At 42.9% G+C, this 19132-nt stretch overlaps 1 protein-coding gene across 2 annotated transcripts in view; it reads left to right on the top strand.

The window, feature by feature from the left end:
* The window catches only part of IKZF2 (IKAROS family zinc finger 2), a gene marked incomplete at its 3' end in the record, with an annotated part of 106440 nt that overhangs the window by 69441 nt on the left and 17867 nt on the right, over positions 1–19132 (top strand). The window lies entirely within an intron of this gene.

Raw genomic sequence — 19132 nt, 5'->3', positions numbered from 1 at the left:
GACCATTAATAGGGGACTATGTTTTTCATTGTTGAATGAGCAGAGATAATTGGACTGGTTAGAAGTGACAGGATTATAGATGAACTTTTTTTAAGGTGTTAGCAAATGTGTGACTACTGAAACACGGTGGTTGAAGTGCAGCTGCAGACAGAAACTCTGCATGTGAAAATGTCATTGTGGAGCTTCCTGACTCTTTATACACATTTCTTCTAAGGGTCAGCCTCACTTCTGTGGAGCTTTCTGTTTTACGAGTATTAGGTTGGTTTTAGGATCCAGAGTTGCCTTTACATTTCTGAGAATCATAAAGGATAAGCTAGTAAGTTTCTCCAGGTAGACTTCTTCTCCAGGTAGGCTTCAGAGTATACAAGAGGCTGCATTATTGCAAACATCCTTCTGACGGAAAACATGAACGTGAGTGCAAGCATGGGACTGGGCTGAAAGAGCATTGCCTGAGAGCTGTCAGCTGAGAGGATTTGATCTGAAAGTCAGAAGGGAAGATGTCTCTGTGGAACAGTGAGTTGTAATTTTCACACATCTGACCATAACTGTAGTTTCAACTTGAAATTTAGTAAAAAAGAGAACACGATAAAAATATTCACAATTAAATTAAAAAGGGAATCGTGACATAAAATAACCCACATTACAAGACACGAACGTTGTGGTTGAAGATTGTTTTCATATTATGAATATAGATTTTTTGTTACCTAGATACAGCCATTGATAGCAATTTTTCACTCTTCCTGTGTGAAAAGTGCATGGCTGATCTTTCTGCTTTTTGCATGAGGATGAAACACAGTTAAGGTGTGGGATTTTCAGAAGGCATCTAAGCTGCTTTGGCATACAAGTCCCCCTGGAGCTCCTTTCCTAACTGATGTAGTTGTGCTCACTTGTTGATTTTGTTTTATTTCAATGGAGAGAGAGTCGTCGCTCTAAGTTAGAACTGTTTTGAGCAGAAGCCCAGGAGGATTTCAGCTCCCACAGTACTCTCCAAGACAATTCTCAGCATATCACTCACAGATGAAGAGTTAAAAACCTGGGATATTACCCCCAAACCTACAGCCACCTATACAAAGCTGAAATACCAGACCAATGTGAGCATGGACGCTAAGGTGTCTGCCCATCCCTGACACACAGATTGGTTAGTTTTATGCCCACATCTGTGAACCTGCTTCATGGAGATGTGTAGATGTTCCCTAGGGATTTGTACTATTTCTTATCAGTGTACTATGCAAGCGCTTTCCGCTTTAATAAAACACACATCAGAGTCTGGCAGGTAAATCTTGAAGACCAGAGCAAAATGTAGTAAACTTGATCGAATATGTACATCTGCTATTTCTGACCAGAAAAGAGGATATCAAGTAGAAAAACTATTAAAAGGATGAGAACTGTTTTGAAATATGAGACTTCAATCCAGTTTTAATCTGGTACATTTATGTCTGAATTGAGGTGAGTCTGAATATGTTTTTATATGTATAAAAGGAAAGCTCTTTAGATCAGATACTTAGCTAATATAGATTGTAATTACATCTCCCAAGCAAGGCAAGTAGTGTTATTTTGCACTAGCTGAGAATCTGGCACATGATTACATAAATGCAAGACTAATTCATTTTTTGTTGTATGTCCCTTTCCATTTTGAGAGTGCTATTAATAAAATAAAAAATCAAGAATTTTAAACTGCTCGTTCTTTATGTAAGGCAGAGTATGCAAGAAAGGAATCGAAGAATTTATCTTTTTTTCTGCCAGCTAGTTTGATCTGTGAATTTGAAAGCACTTTGTTTGTGTCACCACTTAGTCAGTTACACCCTCTCAGTACTGCCAGTTAGTCAATTTTTCCTCTGCTTAGTGCAGAGTTTTCATACAGTGAGACAGGGAAGGTGAAAAACTAAGGAAATGTAATTGTGGAGAGAAATTAGCAGAAACATCTTGGAGAGATTTGAAATAGTTGAAACTACTATTAGCTTAAGAAAAAAAAATAATTTGACAGCTTTTTCTTTTCTTTTTTTTTTTTTTTTTTTTTTTTGCTATAGAGGGATTTTTTTGCTCATGCCGCTTAATACTATTTCCTACTTATTTCAGGTGTTTCTAACCATCACAATCCATGTTTTGCCTACCTTTGTCATACAGAATAGTATCTTTCTATGTAAGTGTTCCCAGGATGAGTGGTTAGCAAAATATTACTTTGCATCTGTAATGCTGCTGCTGTTTAACCCTAAATAATTAAGGACTTATCTTGCAGTTATTTACTCCTGCGATTATTTACCTTTTACTGACATATGCAGTTCTGATGAACTTTGTGTCTATATTTTCCTCCCACATGCAGCTTCTTTGATTTCAGCAATATAATGATGCCTTCAGGACGTCAGCGGGATAATGCCTGGGGAGAGATTCATGCACAGAATTACACTAAGAGTGGGCTTGAGCCTGGAGGTACTGACAGGAATTTCAGATGTTGTTTTCAGAATTAACTCTGTAGCTCCACAACACAGATGATATTGGAGAGGTGCCTGAGTGGGCTTCCAGGACGTGAGCCTAAGGACAGGCTGTAGAGGGCAGGGGCAAAAGCTGGTGGCCTCTTTGAGCAGGGTGTGTGTGACCAGACAGCAGGCATTGGCTTCACCTTGCCTCACGTCTGTTCTTTTAGATAAATACCCAGACAAAGCCACTGTCCTGATGGAAGTCACAAAATGCCTGCCATCTCACTCTGAGACGTGCCTATACCCTCCATCATCTCTAGAACTGCGCGACTGAACGACGGCAGATAGAACACAAATGAGACCAATTCTGCTGTAGGCAACTAAGGAACAAAATATAAATTTTAAAGAGGACAGTTGTTCAGATGGATGGATCTGATGGTTAAAGCACCTAGGTGTTGACCTCTGTGCTTTGAAAGATGTGATGTGCAACCTGATGCTCTTTTATCCTGAAAAGCCAGGCATCCTCAGGTGGACACGTACAATTATCAATTACATTTTGACATGAATTTCTCCTGTCTAAAATGGAGCCAAGTCAGCCTTTCCCTCCTAATGCTATTGTAAACAGAGACGCTTTGATAGTTATGAAAAAAGTCAAGGCTGCAATGATGAGCAAACCAGAAAAGCCCATTGAAAACATTAGTGCATTAGTTTTCAGAGCAGGGCTTGGGCAGTAAGCAGTAAATGAAGGATACGATCACTTGCTAAGGGGAAAACAAAACACGGAATAGGTTTTCATAAAGTGGGATGCATGCATCCATCCTTTGCAATAAGCAAGGGTGGTCCTGTGGGCAAATTATTTTGTGTTTTTTGTAATTAAAAGACCGTGTCTCATCATGCATACACAGACAGGCCAAATGAAGCCTTCTCAGGCATCCTTAATTCTGGAACTTCCTGATTTTTCTGTCTTTATCTTGGCAACCTCAATCACATTCCCTTACTGTGGGAGTATGTAAGTGTTATTCATATATGAAAGCAGTTTTACTGTTTATTTTTTCCTAAAAACTGGGTAGTCAGATCATTATTTTTTTTCCTGTCACAAAAGCTTTTCCTCACAATACATTTTAAAATTTTCTTCCAAGCTACTTCTTTCCTGTCTAGAAAATGATTTTTCCCTTTTCTGCTTGTAACAAATATTTGCTTTCTCTTCCCTCTCTTCTTCCTGCATTGCTGCTGCACTTCGTTACTGCCCAGCTCTTCAATAGCACTGAACTAATGGTATCACTTTATTTGCAAAAGAAAAGCACTGAAGCATTTGTTTTGAAAAGCAAAGCTTAGGCAAAAACTCCCAAAAGCACAATCTTAGGAAACTATGTACAGTGCACAAGACGTGTCTAATTAAAAAGGTAAATGCCCTGTATATGGAAAGGTAATTGAGTAACTCTTTTTAAATTTCTTGTTTTGCAGTTCTCATCTATAAGGGCTTGCTTCTCATCTCCTTTTGTTGTAGCAAGCCATGTGAGGTGTCCTGTATGCCTGCAATTGCATGGCTTGTGTCAGCAGATCCTTTTCTTAGAGGACTGGAGCACTGATATTCGCACATGTGGCTGCTTAGAGGCAGAAGGAACCTGGTTCCTAATTATTATGAAGCGCCTGACTCAAGAGATGTTTAGGAGAGACATCCCACCCGTGCATGTCTCAGTCCAGCTAAAGAATCGGATGAACAAGCACAGTGCTGAAAAGCTGTTGTGCTTGAGGCACTGCCAGGCAAAAGCCAGTGAGAATTACTGAAAGAGTGGCAAAGGTGGCTATTGAGAATTGTAAAAAGTCTATGTTTAAAATTGCTTTTTTCATCTTAAAAAGACTTGTATCACTATTAACACCTCCGCTCTCAAAAGACCCAGGTAAAGTCAGTATCTATTCTGTAACCATATTTTCGATGATGAGAACATCATAATTACAACAGTCTTGGGACCTGAAATTCTCATTATACTCAGAGCTGGACTGACTCAAGCACATCATGAATGGGGAAAAAATTTAAATGTGATCAAGAAGGACACTGTCTGAAAAATGAAACAAGTATGTGAAGGGGTGGAGGCAATATTTTGCATACAAATCCCAGTTGTGCAAATAGGCTAGCAAACAGCATCTTTGCTTAGATGTGATGAGCCAGTGGGCATTTGTTGTGTTGATCCAATACTTAGAGCTCTATTTAATCAGGCAGAGCTGCTCTTCCTCTCAGGTTTACTTACACTGCTTCAGTTAAACTTGGTGGAATTAATCTCGTCACAAAATCATTTGGTTATTTTCTTATCAGACTCCACGTTCTGAAGTGCTTTTAGCATGTGGACAGTACTGAAGCAGCTCTGCTTTCTCATTAAAGCCTCCAGTACCTAGAGGCCTTCAGTCCGTGTTGTAGTCTCTGAAGTCTGCAGTATTCTGCTTTCCATGTTGTTTATATGTGCAACACTGGAAGGTGAGAAGATCAAAATACATACAAGGGTAGGAGTTTGGTATGCAAGGTCTTTCATCCCCTAGGCATCCTCCTTTGAAGCTTAATCTTCTGCAGAACCAACTTGTATCCCATGCTTCACTACATCTGAAGCTGGTCCTTGAAGTGGGGGGCTCATTTTCACCTCCAGAGTACTACTTGGACCAGTACCAGTATAAGTTATATGAAAAGATCATCCTTTATGTGCTCAGAATTATCGTAGTGTAGAAGCTTGGCCATGGTAAGCCCTTTCTACAGAGCGTAATTATCAATGAGAAACTCTCTTTGATTTCAAGATGCTGAAAGATCATCATGCTCTATCCAGAAAAAGTACATTTGGACTTTGTGTTCAGGAGGAACTACTAAAAAGATAAGGTTCCACCCGAAGCAAGAAACGTTCACTTTTTGCTAGTCAGACCTTTAAAAGTCTTGAAATTCCATAAAGATTCCCTCTTATCTGCAGCAGTTATGAATCAATCTTTGACTGTTCAACCCAAGAGATCTGTTTCCTGCAGATAAGACGGAGAAATAGGAGAAGTGGTCATGGTAAGCAAAGGTGAACGTGCTGTATACCAGCATCACGAATCTCTCTTAGCAATGGGTATCAGCTTTTCTCCCTTTTTTTTTTTTTTTTTTTTTCTCCCCGGGGTGTGCAATTGAGATGACAGGGGAACAGATGCTGTACAGCTCCCTGCTTCTTCCGTGTGTAAGCAGGGGATGCCCTGTTCCTGTAGTGCTTTGGGGCTGCTTTTAAAGGGACTGGATAAAGAAAGGCTCACCCCCCTACTAGTGATGAGACACGGGTACCGGGGGGATATGCTCATTCCATATGTCAGTTTGCAGTAAGATTGCTAGATGCTAAGATTTGTTGTATCTGTGGAATGAGTCTTGTGCCTCCTGGCATATCTTGGTGGAGCATGGCCGTGCTAGGTCTCTGCCACCTGCAGGTTTCCCAGCAAGCCCTCCCTTTTTCAGCAGAGAGAAGGTCTGGAGAGAAGTTTCCCTGTCTCGTCCTGTCACTGATCAAGTTTCCTCTCCTTAATGAGCCAGGGTTGCAGAGTTGTACATGTGGTGTCAGGACCTGTAAGTCTCTGGACCCTTAGCAAGGAAGAGTTTACTGTCAAGGTAGGAGATCCTGCACCCCAAATTGGAGAAGAAAATGGAGTATTAATGTCCCCAGGGCTTCAGGTTCACCATGAGGGAAAGTTCCTAGGGCAGATTTCTGTTCTGTAGTGTGACAGGATGCTCACAAGGAGGAGACTGCATGTCCTTTGCCCTTTTTATCAGACTTCCTGAACCTTCTATCAGCATATTCAGAAGGTCGGAGAGCCCCACAGTACTTGGGGGTTTCAAGGTCCCTGTTTAGACATCTGCAGCACAGTGTAAGATTCACGTGGCATCATCCCTCATTAATTTCAGTTTGTTCCTTCTTCATGTGTAGCACCAGTGCCAAGATGCAAGTGTGTGTTTGGTACAGGACTGCTGATGTCCATTTTTCTGCCTGTTTTCTGTCTCCCCTCCGTGCTAGCAGTTCATATCCTTCTAGTGGGACAGGCCAACTTTTGCGTGCTCCAGAGAGAAAATGGACGCTTCTCCACTGCTGAGTGATTCCAATCTTTATATCAGTCATCTTGCATTGCAGCAGCAAATGCGATGGTGACTTTCTCTTTCCTCTAGGCATTGATTGTGCCACAACACCATGTGGGATTTCACTAGCACCAAAAAGGCAGATGAACATGATAAGGCTTCTGCTTACAGAGCAGCAGCGCTAAGCAGCGCGCCTAACCTGTTCTTTAAACATCCAGGGAGGCTGTGTTTCTATTGCCTCCCTTGGGAGACAATTCCACTTCCCATCTGCTTTTTATAGCTATGACTCTCATCCTTATACTTAACCTAAACTATCCTTTCTTCTGCTGCAGATTATTGCTCTTGCTAACACCGTCTTCTGTGACTGAGTAATTCCTGTACTCATTTTATACTGTGACAGCATTTATAGTCTACAGTCATCTGTCCAATATTGATTCTGTTCTAGACTGTCTTTATTTTTCTAATTCTCTCATCTTTTTATTACTAATTTTGATTTTTTCTTTTTTTGCTACTCATTTGTGAGGGACCTAAATTGTGAAGTCATTTTCCTCTTGGGGAAACAAAAATGAGTACAGATGCAGACCCCTTAACCTCATCTCTGCCTCAGTTGCCTATCAGTGAAATCAAAATACGAGAACTTCTCAACCTTGTCATGATGGGGAGAGGGCAGGATGCACGAGAGATTGCAAGGCTCAGGCATATTGCTGCAATGAAGGTCATGTAAGTACATAGCAGAGTACTCCAGCGCTGCTGGCGCCCCTGCTGCATAGCATTGCGTATTATCTCCTTAGTTTTACGTATCCTTTGTTCAATAGTGAAATGAGATAATTACAAAGTGGAAGGAATAATAACTTTGTATTGTTACCGCAACCACTGAGGTATTATACCCTGATACCTGCGTGATTATCTTAGACACAATAGTAAGGTGATTATTAATAATACTAAAGGACTTACTACTTAGCCTGCAATTTTTGCGTCTTGTTTCCTTTATGAACCCTATCTATTTCATCAGCCCAAAGCCTGTGTGAAGTGGGTATGTGTTGTTGCCTCGCTTTTCAATGATGGGAAAATGAAATAGGAAAAAGCCCTAGGAGACCCAATTTGCAAAATCAGGTATCTAAGCACTGAGGTAGCTTAATTTAGATTACTTGTCTTTCTGCACCAGCACTGCTATGGACAGGCTGTCAGGTGATGGTCTAATAGCTGAGATGTTTAAAGATAGGTAGTCCCTTAGTTCTTTTAAGCTCAACCTCCAGAGGCCTCTTTTGGGCCTTGTTTTCCCTGTCAGCAGGGATTATTACACAAATCCTATATTTGTAGGCTCCGATTGGCAAAACTGGAATTGAAGGTGCAGCTGTAAACGCAGGCATTGCACAGCCAGCCTGCAGACCTCCTCTGGGAGCTGGGTGTCTCATGGCACTGCAATACCCTTGAGGGACATGGCACAGTGAATCAGGAGTCCCCCTGCTCCAGAAGCAGCCTTCTGAGGTTGTTTTTGCAGAACAAGAAGACTAAGGGGTGACAGAGCTTTCTCGTGCACTTGAGAACATGGTTTTTGACTTGACGAAGCCACATCGCAGCAAAACCAAGACCAACCGCTGCTTGCACGTACTCTGTTTGAGCAGCAAAATACCACAGCAGCCCTAAGGAGGAAAAACCTATTTTTCTTTCCCCTGAGAAAACTATTTTCAGGGGTGAGAAGCTTTTGCATTTTGCCTCTGAGGAAAGGAAATGCAGCGTTTGGAAGTGGCCTTTGTCAGTTCTCGAAGGAGCTTGTGAAACCCTCCAGCTTAAGAAAGTTGGAGCTTGGAACCACGGACTGGTTTGAGGCCATCTTTCATTGCTATCTCAGATTTTTTATGGGGCAATGTAAAATGGAAAACTGCCACCAACATTTAGAAAATATATGAGTGCTTCAAGGTGTAAGAGATTATTTTTTTTTGCCATCTGGAAAGGAAGCCAAAAGAAACTGAAGGGAAAAAAAAAAAACAAACGTGGTTAACACTGTACCACGGCAGAGCTGCAGAGAGCTGCTACTGCTGTATTCTTCTGAGCTCTCAGCAACCTGTAATTATGAATTGGCTTACAGCTAAGATATTGATGGATATCACTCAAGAAGGAAAATGAGAATGTCTACTTTTTTTTTTATAGTGAACCTGTACTGAACTCTGAGTGACTCTCCTCCTATTTATAACCCTGTATGAAGTTCAAGGAAACTTGTCCTGGAGGTTTCCCATGAGAGGGAACTGTGTTTTTACCTGACTAAAGCTCTCTGGATATTTTCCCATTTTTTATTTGATCTAAGTGTGAACTTTCTCCACCCTCTGCCCCTCCTTCTTTGCTGGAGTAGTTAGCGAAGTTGATTACAGCGAGGATTACACAAGAGATGCCAGTTGCACACATGTTTTGCATAACTGTGCTGTGTTGATTTCAGACAGAGTGCCCCAAGTTCCCTCCTTGCTTTGCAACAGAGAGACAAGATCTCTATCTTCATTCCTGAAGCTGGAGAAATGCTGCCGAGGCCCTGCCTATTGAAACTTTGACAAAGAGCACCTGGCTCGGCCGCACAGTTATCTGTGTGCTCACAAGCTCTTGCTTTTGGGAAAGCCTCTGCTTTAACGTTGTTCCTTCTGTTCACGTTAAATCTGCAAGAGTAGCCGTACATCTGTGCTGTGAGTTGGTGGGGCAGTGTTATTCGGGAGGCTTTTTGGTGTCAGGCCACAGATTTCCTCAGGATGCTGCTGTCCCAAGACTCCTCGTGCCCAGGGAGCCAGCGGTCAGTATGAAGGCCGGGGCAGCGTGCTCCTCACACGTGCTCTGAGGGCCTGTGGTGAGGATCCTGGCTGGGGATTTAAGACAAGCTCAGTGCCTAGTGCTGGTTTTGGGGCCAGTTCACCTCAGCCATCATTTGTAAAAGCCCTGAGGTCTTCTTGTTTTCTGTCAGATTCAGGGGCTGCCTGTGCCTTCTGGCAGCCCTCAGACACGTGGGACAGAGCTGCTCCCGCAGGTGGGCAGGGCCTGGGCTGTTTAAGGGCTAGAAAATAAACCACGTATCAAGGACCTGCTGCTGAGAAGTGACGGTGAGATTTTTGTGTGGAAAAGCGACACGGGCCACAGGCTGTCTCTCACTTGGATACCCTTCATCTGCATGCGCTTTGCTCGTCTCCTTGGAGACAGTGGCTCGTCTGAGAGCAGCTCGCCTTGGCGAGGAGAGGCCTGGCGTCTCAGGTCTGGGGGGCGAAGCTGTGCTGCTGAGCTCTCCAGAGGCTGTGCAGGCATCATTTGGTAACGGTGTAAGCGGTTCTGTGTGAGGTTATCGAGTGAGCATCTGTCCCCAGTACCTCTCTGGGGACACGGCGTGAATCCCTGGTGTGAAAGCCTCGAGGAGAGTCCAGCAACCTCGGTCCCTCAGCAACCAGAAATGTTTGTGAAATTTCTCCCTTCCCTTTTCCTTCTTCCAAAGAGCTGAGTCAGCTGGACTGGCACGTCTGGAACTCGGTGGCACTGCGAGCGGGCGGCCTGCCAGCTGCATTACACACCGCATCCACAGGAACACGTCACTCCCCCCCTTCTCTTTTTTTTTTTTTTTTTTTTCCTTTGTAATCTCCACCCTCTCCCTTTTTTTATTTTTCCTTGTTGATCCGTGTAGGTGAGTCAGAGAAACCTGCTCATCCACAACCTGTTCCTTCTTGCCAAATCCTGGAGCAGCACTCCCAGTTCTTGTTAGGTGTCAGGAATAGGTTATGAAAACAAAAGCTGATATAGGCAGTGCGCTGGGTATAGAGCACATACTGTAAATGAAAATTAAATGCACAGTAAATGTGCCACTTAATGCGTTCCTAATAGAGTGATGTCTTTTGTAGGAGGCACTTTATTCTGTGATTCATTTATAAGATTAGTTTTCTTCCTATAAAACACCAGGATGGAACAGGGAAATGATTTGAGGCATAAGTAAGAGCACATTTAGGGAGAATGGCATCTCAGCTGCACTGGATTTTAAAACAACAGGAGAGTGGAAAATTCCAGCAAGAAAATAGGTTGTACACAAATGTGCTTTTGAAATAAATGGCAGTGCTTTGATATCAATTGTAGCTGTAGTAATCTGAAGGAACTCCGCTGATATTGGCAGAATTCCTCAGAGTGTACATTATTGATGTGTTTCTAACCCCAGGAATTAAAAAAAGAAAAAAAAAAAAAAAAAGAAGAATCTGGATCCTCCAGGTCACAGAGGCTTATAAATGAGGAGAGTGCAAGGTGCTAAATTGCCCTTTTTATTCACCTGAAGACACTTACTTCATGAGTGGGGAGGGAGGGAGAAAACATGCAAGCTAACCTTTCCCTTTGGTCAACCGACTCCAGGAGGTGGAAGCTGAAGGAAAGCAGTGTCATATCTGACTTGGAGAGGAACTGCAGGTGTTGGTAACGCTGTAGAGTCAGATCTGTATCAATATCCATACCTACATTACTACTGAGCAGCTCCAAAGGATGGATTTTTGGCATGTTTTGTTGGAATGAAGCTGCTCAAATTCAAAGAATAGATCATCCACCAGAAAAAGTGCTTCGTTTGACTTTTATGTGCCACAGTAAAATGTCCACGGTAGCTATATTGTGAAAAATGTATCCATTATGTTCATGTCATTAGTCTTCTGCAAACGATGAGTTTGTCCCAAGGGCTAATGAGGAGCCAACTTCAAGAGACTGCAAGTGCAGATTTGGTTCAGATGCATGAGATTTCTGCCTTCATCAGCGTAAACTCCAGGATGAATTTGAGCTGGCTGGCATGCAGTTGCTGGGACAGGATTGCACAGTTGGTAAAGAGACAGGAAAGGACCGCTTTGTGTCAGGTAATCTGTAACAGTTAATTCTGAGAGTTCAAGCCTGAGACAAAAAGACAGGAAGGCTTACTGCCCGACCACATTCTGCAGAGGACAAACCTGGAATACAGGCGAAAAGGGACTTGCCAAAGACATTCAAGATACCAGTGCTGCAGATGGGAATGAACCCAGATGTCCTAAATTTCCAGTCCCTGACTCTGTTACAAGGCTCTCCACACACCAAGGAAAAAATAGTAGATGTAAGAAAATGAGAAATTTTTTTCTTCCAGATATTGTGCAATAAGAAGTTTTATTGCCTTTCATTCTTGCTTCAGATTTCTCAGAGAAATCGCTTGTTTTGAATAGTGTAGTGGAGCCGTCAGTATGATTTTTTTTTCCTTTCATCAAAGAATGCAATTAAATGTATTCAGAGTTTCCTAAACTCCCTGTTTTTACAGGAAACCTTTTTAAAGCATTTCTGGATGTTTAGAGAGCTGTGTCTTGTGTTTTCCAGCTTTTCTGTCTACTTTCAACCCAAGTAGATGCTTTTGCTTTCATTCTTTTCTTTTACTTTCTTTTGGTTTAATTTCACACCCATATTTAATTTCCTTTCATTTTGCCTGCCTTTCTTTCAGCCAGGATACAGTTTTTGAATCTATCCAGGGCTTGTATTGCAAAACTAATCACACCAAAAAAGAAACACCCTAAAACCCCAAATCTTTCCTTTCTTCCTCTCCCTCCTTTCTCATTCTCTCAGCTGACCAAACCTAAAAAAAAAAAAAAATCAAGGGAACTGCAAGTGCTCTGGAACTGTCATTATTTATTTTTTCTGCTACATAAAAAGTCTAGGGAAGATATCAAGACTAACAGGAATTGCTGGATTTTAATACCCAAAAGAGAATAATGTAATTTCGATGTCAGATGTAGGCACTTGATGTATAGAGGTTTGCAGTAGAACAGAAACTGTCCAGGAGCCTCAGTTCATTTCTCAGCTAAAGGATCCATTGTCTTTTAAAAGGTATTTTAATATTTGTTGTGCTGAAAGTTGTTCTCATAAAGAAATGATCCTGATTCTCCCCCCTGCTAAATGCTGTGGCTGTCTTGGAACGTGGAGCAGTGACCACCACGAGTGTCAGCACAATTCCACATCTCTCTGGTGGTGGCAAGCGTGGTGGGAGAGGAGCTGTCTGTCCAGCCCTCATGGCATTGAACTCATTTGTCTTAATGAAGCTGGAGTAAGTGTTCTGGGTGTCGGAAGAGTTTTTGAGAGCAGTGAGCTGGAAGAGCCTTTAGCACGTGGTTTTCAGCACCAATGCAGCACAGCTGGGCTTAGCACTGTCTGTTTTAGGAAAGTCTCACCCCCCTATTTTAAGCTATTCTGTAATGCTGGTGTTAAATATATATGTTGTCAGGCACGCTGGCAGAAAGCAACACGAGCAGGTAGGAAAGCTGCATAGGTAAAAGGAGTCGGTCGGCTCATTTTCGGTTTGCCCTCGTTTGACATCTGTGCTAGAGATGACAAAACCTCTGAACAGCAGCTCTTTACAGGACTAACACAGTGGCACTGGTTCTTGGGCAACAGGGAAAGTATGACTAAAAACCTTCATGTCCCAAAGGAACCCATTAGTTTTGCTGCCTGACCTGTTTTTTGGAAGCAAGGTTCATTTCGTTGCTGGCCTTGATCAAAATAAGTGAAAACTCCCAGCTTCAATGGTTAGGAAAAGCAGAGGAGCTGTCAGTATTATTCCTCCCTTGTCGCTATTAAGTTCACAACAGCTTGCTGTTAATGGGCTGCTTCCAAGGCTCTGGTTAAGGCATTGAAAAGAAAAGAGAAAACTTTAGGGAAACGGGAAGTTGTCTCATATTAGGATATAGGAAGAACACAAAACTAGAAGTCTAAAAGAAATAGATTTCTCTCATGCAGTAATGTATAGGTGGAAGTCATTGCCATGGGATGAGGAGTTGGCTAGAGTTAAGGGCTCATTTGGTGGTTTTGTGCGGGGAAAAAAAACTCTCTAGTGCTATAGTGAAAGGTAGATGTTGTGTATTCCCCATCCCGTTGTTTGTACAGTATAAAATAACCGGTAACACGATGTTTGGCACTGCTTGCTTCAGATAATTCATAGCTTGTGTTGACTTTACAGTCAAATGCTGAAGGGCTTCTGCAAGATATGCAAAGGGGCTGCACTTGTAACAACTATAAACTGTAAGCAGCTGATGTAAATTGGCTTCGGGGAATCACTTCCATTTACACCACCTATAAATCTAGCCTAACGTCTACGCTTGTTTTCCCCAAAGGGGGGGAAAAAAAAAAAAAACAACAAACGAGCACTTCTCGAGGGAGTGTTTGTCCAGCAGCATTCCTGCTCTGAAGTGAGGCATCCCCACCCTGTGCTGCGTGTGCGAGCTGCTCCTCTCCCCTCGGAGCCGGCCGCTGCCGAGCGTGACTCGCGGTGACGTCTGGGTCCCCCTCCTTCGGCTCCCGCTTCGCTGTGCCGCTGACGGGAGTGGACAGGACAGGGCAGAGAACAACAGACCCACCTAAACTTGTTCTTTTCTTTTTTTTTTTTTTTTTTTTTTTTTTTCCTATTTGCTGTGTCGCTGGAGCAGGTTGAAGTGAAGAGAGCGTATTTTGGAAGGCTTTTGTTGCGTAAACGGATTAACACTCCGCATATCAAGTCAACTTTAACATAATGGTAAAGGTCCGTAGCAGAGTGGAAAGTACAGAGCCCGTAAATGCGGTTAAGATTTAACCCCCATCCCGCTTCCACCCACATCCAGATAGAGCGGAAGGCTCCTGTCCTGAACAGACCATCAAACTTGAGGAGTCCCCCTCTCACATTTTTTACAGGGCCTCTCCCATAGAAGTAAGCTGCAGCAAACCTCATTGCCTTTAAGCAATTTTGAAGCTGGCAAGGTGATAAAAAAACATCCAGTTATTTGTGGACTTCCTGGTTTTTGCCATTTATCTCACCGCCACGCTGCTGTTTCAACACAGTGTTTAACCATTTCAGAGTTGCTGTAAAATTCCTGGGGACACCCCCCCCAGTGCCAGGGGTGCCCGAAGGATTGGGACGTGCTGGTGGGGCGTGAGGACAGGGGGCTCGCAGGGCATCTGTGCTGAGATTCCCAAACAAAGTGGGGACCTTAGAGCTCCGTTGCCATTAATAGCAGCTAAACAGGTTGGGTCCTTTCTGCTAGCTTTGAAGCTCTTATTTTGAAGGTAAGAGAGGTAAGCCAAGAAAAATATGTGAAGAGAGCTGCTATCTGTTGCAATAGATGTTTTATGGGACATGAATTCAGAGCAAGTAACTGTGGATTACATCCTTTTCAGAGCTTAGTACAGCCCTGATGTCCTTATCTGTGTTTTCCTTGATTTACTGTGTAATTTATTTACATGGTTTCACTTAGACAAATAGACTTTTCTTCTGTTTTCATACATACATTTACATAGATGCAGCATACAAACCTGCAAAGTAAACGATTTGTCTTGTGCGTTGCAAAGGGAGAAAATGGGGTGCAAGCTTTTTGCTTTCCTGGTTTTGATTGATTGAATGGGTGCTGAGAGAGTGTGACAGGAGCCCTGTAAGCGTCTGGATGGCTAGGGAGATTTCAGTAATTATGTGATGGTGCCAATGGAACAGGAGTTTGTTTGTTTGTTTGTTAAACTCCTGGCACAAAAAATGCTGCCTACTTATTTATAACCCTGGTGGCAGATTGGAACATTGTTTTATCTGTAAAACTGTGCAGATCAGTTAATAAATAAACACAATCTGATGAATCAGATTAAACAGTAGAGCCAATAACCGCCAGTAGCTGTGAGATAAATCGCAATGAACTAGTGAAGTAATAAAAAAGCTGCAGACAGAACCATCCTGAAGGTACAAATAAGGACCCCAATGCTGTAGCTGTCGGGCACTGATTTACACCACATTGTGGCTGGCGTGCGTTATACGTAGAGAAGGTATAGTTGCTTCAAAGTTTGCACTGACTAGTGTGTTTGCTTGTCCTCTGTACGTGTTTTCTTGGGTTCCTTCTAGCCAGAATGTAGCATGGATGAAGTCTTTGGAGTTTATATATAATCAGATGTTTAACGCTGCTTGCCACAGAAGATTGAGGAAGAGCTGGATGGCAGCGCAGCACTGCACTGCTAGCCACTTGCTTTACAATACCATAAACAACTGGCAGGTAGGTGCAGGTGTCATGCTGCTGTTTTGTGCCCCGGAGATATTTATAGGAAAGGCAGGCGTGCCTAGAAAACAAAGGGTGTGTAGGTGTAATGTTTTGCCATTGTTTTACTGCGTGCTGACGTACTATAAGCATCCAGTGGTGTTTCACTGCTAGCTGGCTGGGGTTGCCGTAATAGTACGTGGTGGCTGTCGGCAGAAATAACTTACCCTTGGCTGCTACTGTGCAGAAATGCAGGGCGAGCTGTTTTGCAGTTGCTGGGAGGCTCCCAAAATCTTGAACAGCCACGTTATGTATCAATAGGCAATTGATGATAATCTTTACTAAGAGGCATTGGGCCGTGAGGTTGTGAAGTGAGTCAAATGGGCTATTTCAGGTGCCAAGTCAGGAAGGTACGAGTTGCTGAAAGGTGTGTGTGGAGGCTTCTCCTGTCATCCTGCTGCATTGTGTTTGTTGAGGCTTCGAGAGTATCCCAAAATGTTTGGAGGTGCAGATCTATCTCTATGGTCTCTCCTCTACTGCATGACTTGGCGAGCCTGTCTGTTAGCACGTCCTCACAAACCCTGACACTTGGCCCAAAATATGATAATCTTAAAAAGCGCTTAGCAAACAGAGATGTCAGAACTCCGTGAGATCCAGAAGGGAGTCTGCATCTCATTTAGGACAGTGAATCTTTAAGATATAAAGCTTGCTTCTGCTTCCAGAAGTCAAAGAAGCAAAAAAATCAGGATTGAACTTCACCAGCTGTTGAAGGTGGGGAATAGTTGGAAGTAGCAACCCCTGTTGTGTTACCTGTAATCAAGTTATTGTTATGTTTTGTCTTTCTTCCCTTCCCCACCCATCACACAATAGGAGGAGGCTTCCTTCCAGTGGATCTACAGTTTATTAGTAAGCACAGCTTTATTTCTGAGCCATGATAAGGCAAAGTATCTCTGCATTTAGCTGCCACTCAGGTGCTGAGACATCAACACATACCGCGAGAATTTTTGCTGGTTTGGACTGGCAAGCATTAAAAGGTTAAAGCAAAGTTTTCGTAGTATGAATAGAGATTGGGCTCTTTCTGAAAGTCAGGCTGCGTTAAGATGTCACAAGTTGAGTTGCTCAGAAGTGGAGGTACCTGACACTGTCTCAAGTCTGTGTGTTTGTGTGCTCTGGCAGCCTGCAGACTTGTGTGAGATGTTTACATGTTGTGACTTCTGCATGCAGGTTGTCTTGGACGATCTTGGTTTAGTTGTGGGACTTGCTGTTATTTCTGAACTTGGGTATAGACTGATTATTTTGTGCCTGTACGTTAAAACAAAAAACGTTAAAAAAAAAAAAAAAAAAAAGCAAAAAACACACAACAACAAAAAAACAAGACAAAGAGCCCCCATGAATTTCAATGAACACATTTACAGTCATTAGGCACAGCAGTGAGATACAGCATTGGAGTGGGAGGCAGTTTCCTTTGTAAAGCTACGTGCTGCTCAGAGCCAGCACAGGCTAACGTCTCACTTTATTTTTTCTGATTAGTTCAAGGGTCTATTCCTCATGTAAATGTTTTTGTGTGTCGAGCTTTGGGATGGACACTTAGAAAAGCGAAGGTGCGCTGTTTCATTGCAGCTGTGACCCAGGGGACCAGTTGTTGCTGTGTCTCTGCTGCCTTAGTTCTCCTGCCAACACCTTAATACTACCCCAGCACTCTTTTTTTGTCATTTGTGGTGGTAAAAGTCACCAAGCTAAATGGCATTTTACATTTCTCCAGGCTGACCATTTCACAGCCCAAAAGGACACCATGCTTGCAAATTGCCTAATATGCCACCTACTTTTTTCTCTGATTTGATTTTCTTATTCCCTCTTGATCCTCTACTCTGTGCTATCCTAAATATCTCCTCCTGCTCTTTAATGTTCACTCCCATATCTAATAAAATCAGTGTATTATTAAGTCCTTAATTTCTCAGTAGAGATATGGGCCATATTTTCCTATGTCTACCTACTTGTATGAGCTCCACCGAATTAGCCTCTGTGCATCTTGCAAAGTGCCTGAATTCATTTACATGCTGCAAAGAAGGGAATTATTGCCTTAATCATACGTATGAATAATTGAAGCACGGGAAATCAGAGTAACTTGCCTGCAGTCACAAAATTTGTAGCCTAAGAATTGAACCCTAGGCTCCTGAGTCCCAATCCAGTGCCTTAATCATATTTCCTACTGCTGCGTTAAAACTACTCTTGGTATGGCGAGTCCCATTGAAGGCTGCTTTGTGGTAGGTAGTGCACATCTGCAGGGCATCTCCTCTGTCCCAGGCAGCTTCCAGATGTAGGGAAGAAAGGAGAATTAATGAATCAATATTGGTTATGGTTGTGACAGTGGATTCTACAGCCTCGCTCTTGTGTGTCTTAGCCCCAGAGAACATTTAAACTACTTTGAAGCTGCTTCAGAAAGCTTCTTGTGGGGAATATGGAGGTTTCTTCCAGCCCTGAGGTGTTAGGGGCAGAGTGGGAGTTCAGATTTTACAGACCTGCATCAGGCTGGGTGTGCTGCCATCAGGAGGGCTCCATCAGGTGCAAAGATGGACACTTAGTCCAGAAAACGGGCTTTCCTTCTGAGAAAAAAGTTGAAAAATACTGATACAGAGCTCAGTGTAAAGGTTGGAAGATGCTTTAACAGCCCTTCAATTGGGCTGACCCACACAAGACAGCTGTAGTAAGGCATTTCCCTACACAAGCCGGTGCTATTAGTGGTTGAGCTGTTGCAGGGACTCAGGACGCGGACAGACGGATGGGAAGGAGTCCTGCTCCACACTGCTGTGGAGAAGCATGTGATTCCCAAAAGAGGGGAATGTGGGAGTAGTTAATCCTGGTTTTTGAAACCAGTGAATGTTTTGTCACTGGTGTTAATGAAGGCAGGGTTTTAGCTTAGTGAACGTGTTCTGTAAGCCTTTCTCACGTTGTCTGCTCATGGCAAGGTATTACCTGGGATGCCTTGTTATTTCCCTTTGACTTACTTTATATTCTGCTATGTGCTCCCGTCTCTTTTGAGAACAAAAAGCTGCACAAATGCCTTACGGGCTCTTCTTCTTGCACTGACCTTTTTTATGACTTAAAAGCAGTTTCCCTAGGCCCAAGTCTGCTTTCTGTCTTGAATATTGACCTGAGAGTTGCACCATCTCGTTGTCACTGCTTGCAGACTTCTCAGCTATCAAAGTTCACCCACAGGACTCAAAGTATTCCTAACTCATGAGCACTTTGCCTGTTGCGTCCTCCTCCTCCTCTTCCCCCTCCTCTCTGCACACGAACATTTTAATTTCACGAGCAAACTCGGTTGCTCTGTGAATTTCAGCGAGTGGTTTACCTGTTTCATGGTAAAAATTCTACTTCAAATTGAAATATCTTTTTTCACTGTGACTGTCATAATATTTTCCACTTGAGGCTGAGACTCCACTGTGGGTTTTCTGTGCCACATTGTCATCTGTATGAATCTGAGCTTAAATGCATGGAAACTCTGACATTTTAGAAAGAAATACGAAGTGTGTTTTTTGTATTCTTAAGTCAGCTGTTTCATAGGTATGGCCGCTGGGTTTTGCCCGGTGCCCTGGTCTTTCCCAGTTCAACAACAAATCGAAGGTTTCTCAAGATTTCTGGGTTTGTTTGCCTTCGCT

Source organism: Netta rufina (genome assembly GCF_964035555.1).
Source record: "Netta rufina genome assembly, chromosome: 6".
Classification (NCBI taxonomy): Eukaryota; Metazoa; Chordata; class Aves; order Anseriformes; family Anatidae; genus Netta; species Netta rufina.
The sequence above is the reverse complement of the archived record's forward strand: the minus strand, read 5'-3'. Positions and strand labels throughout refer to the sequence as shown.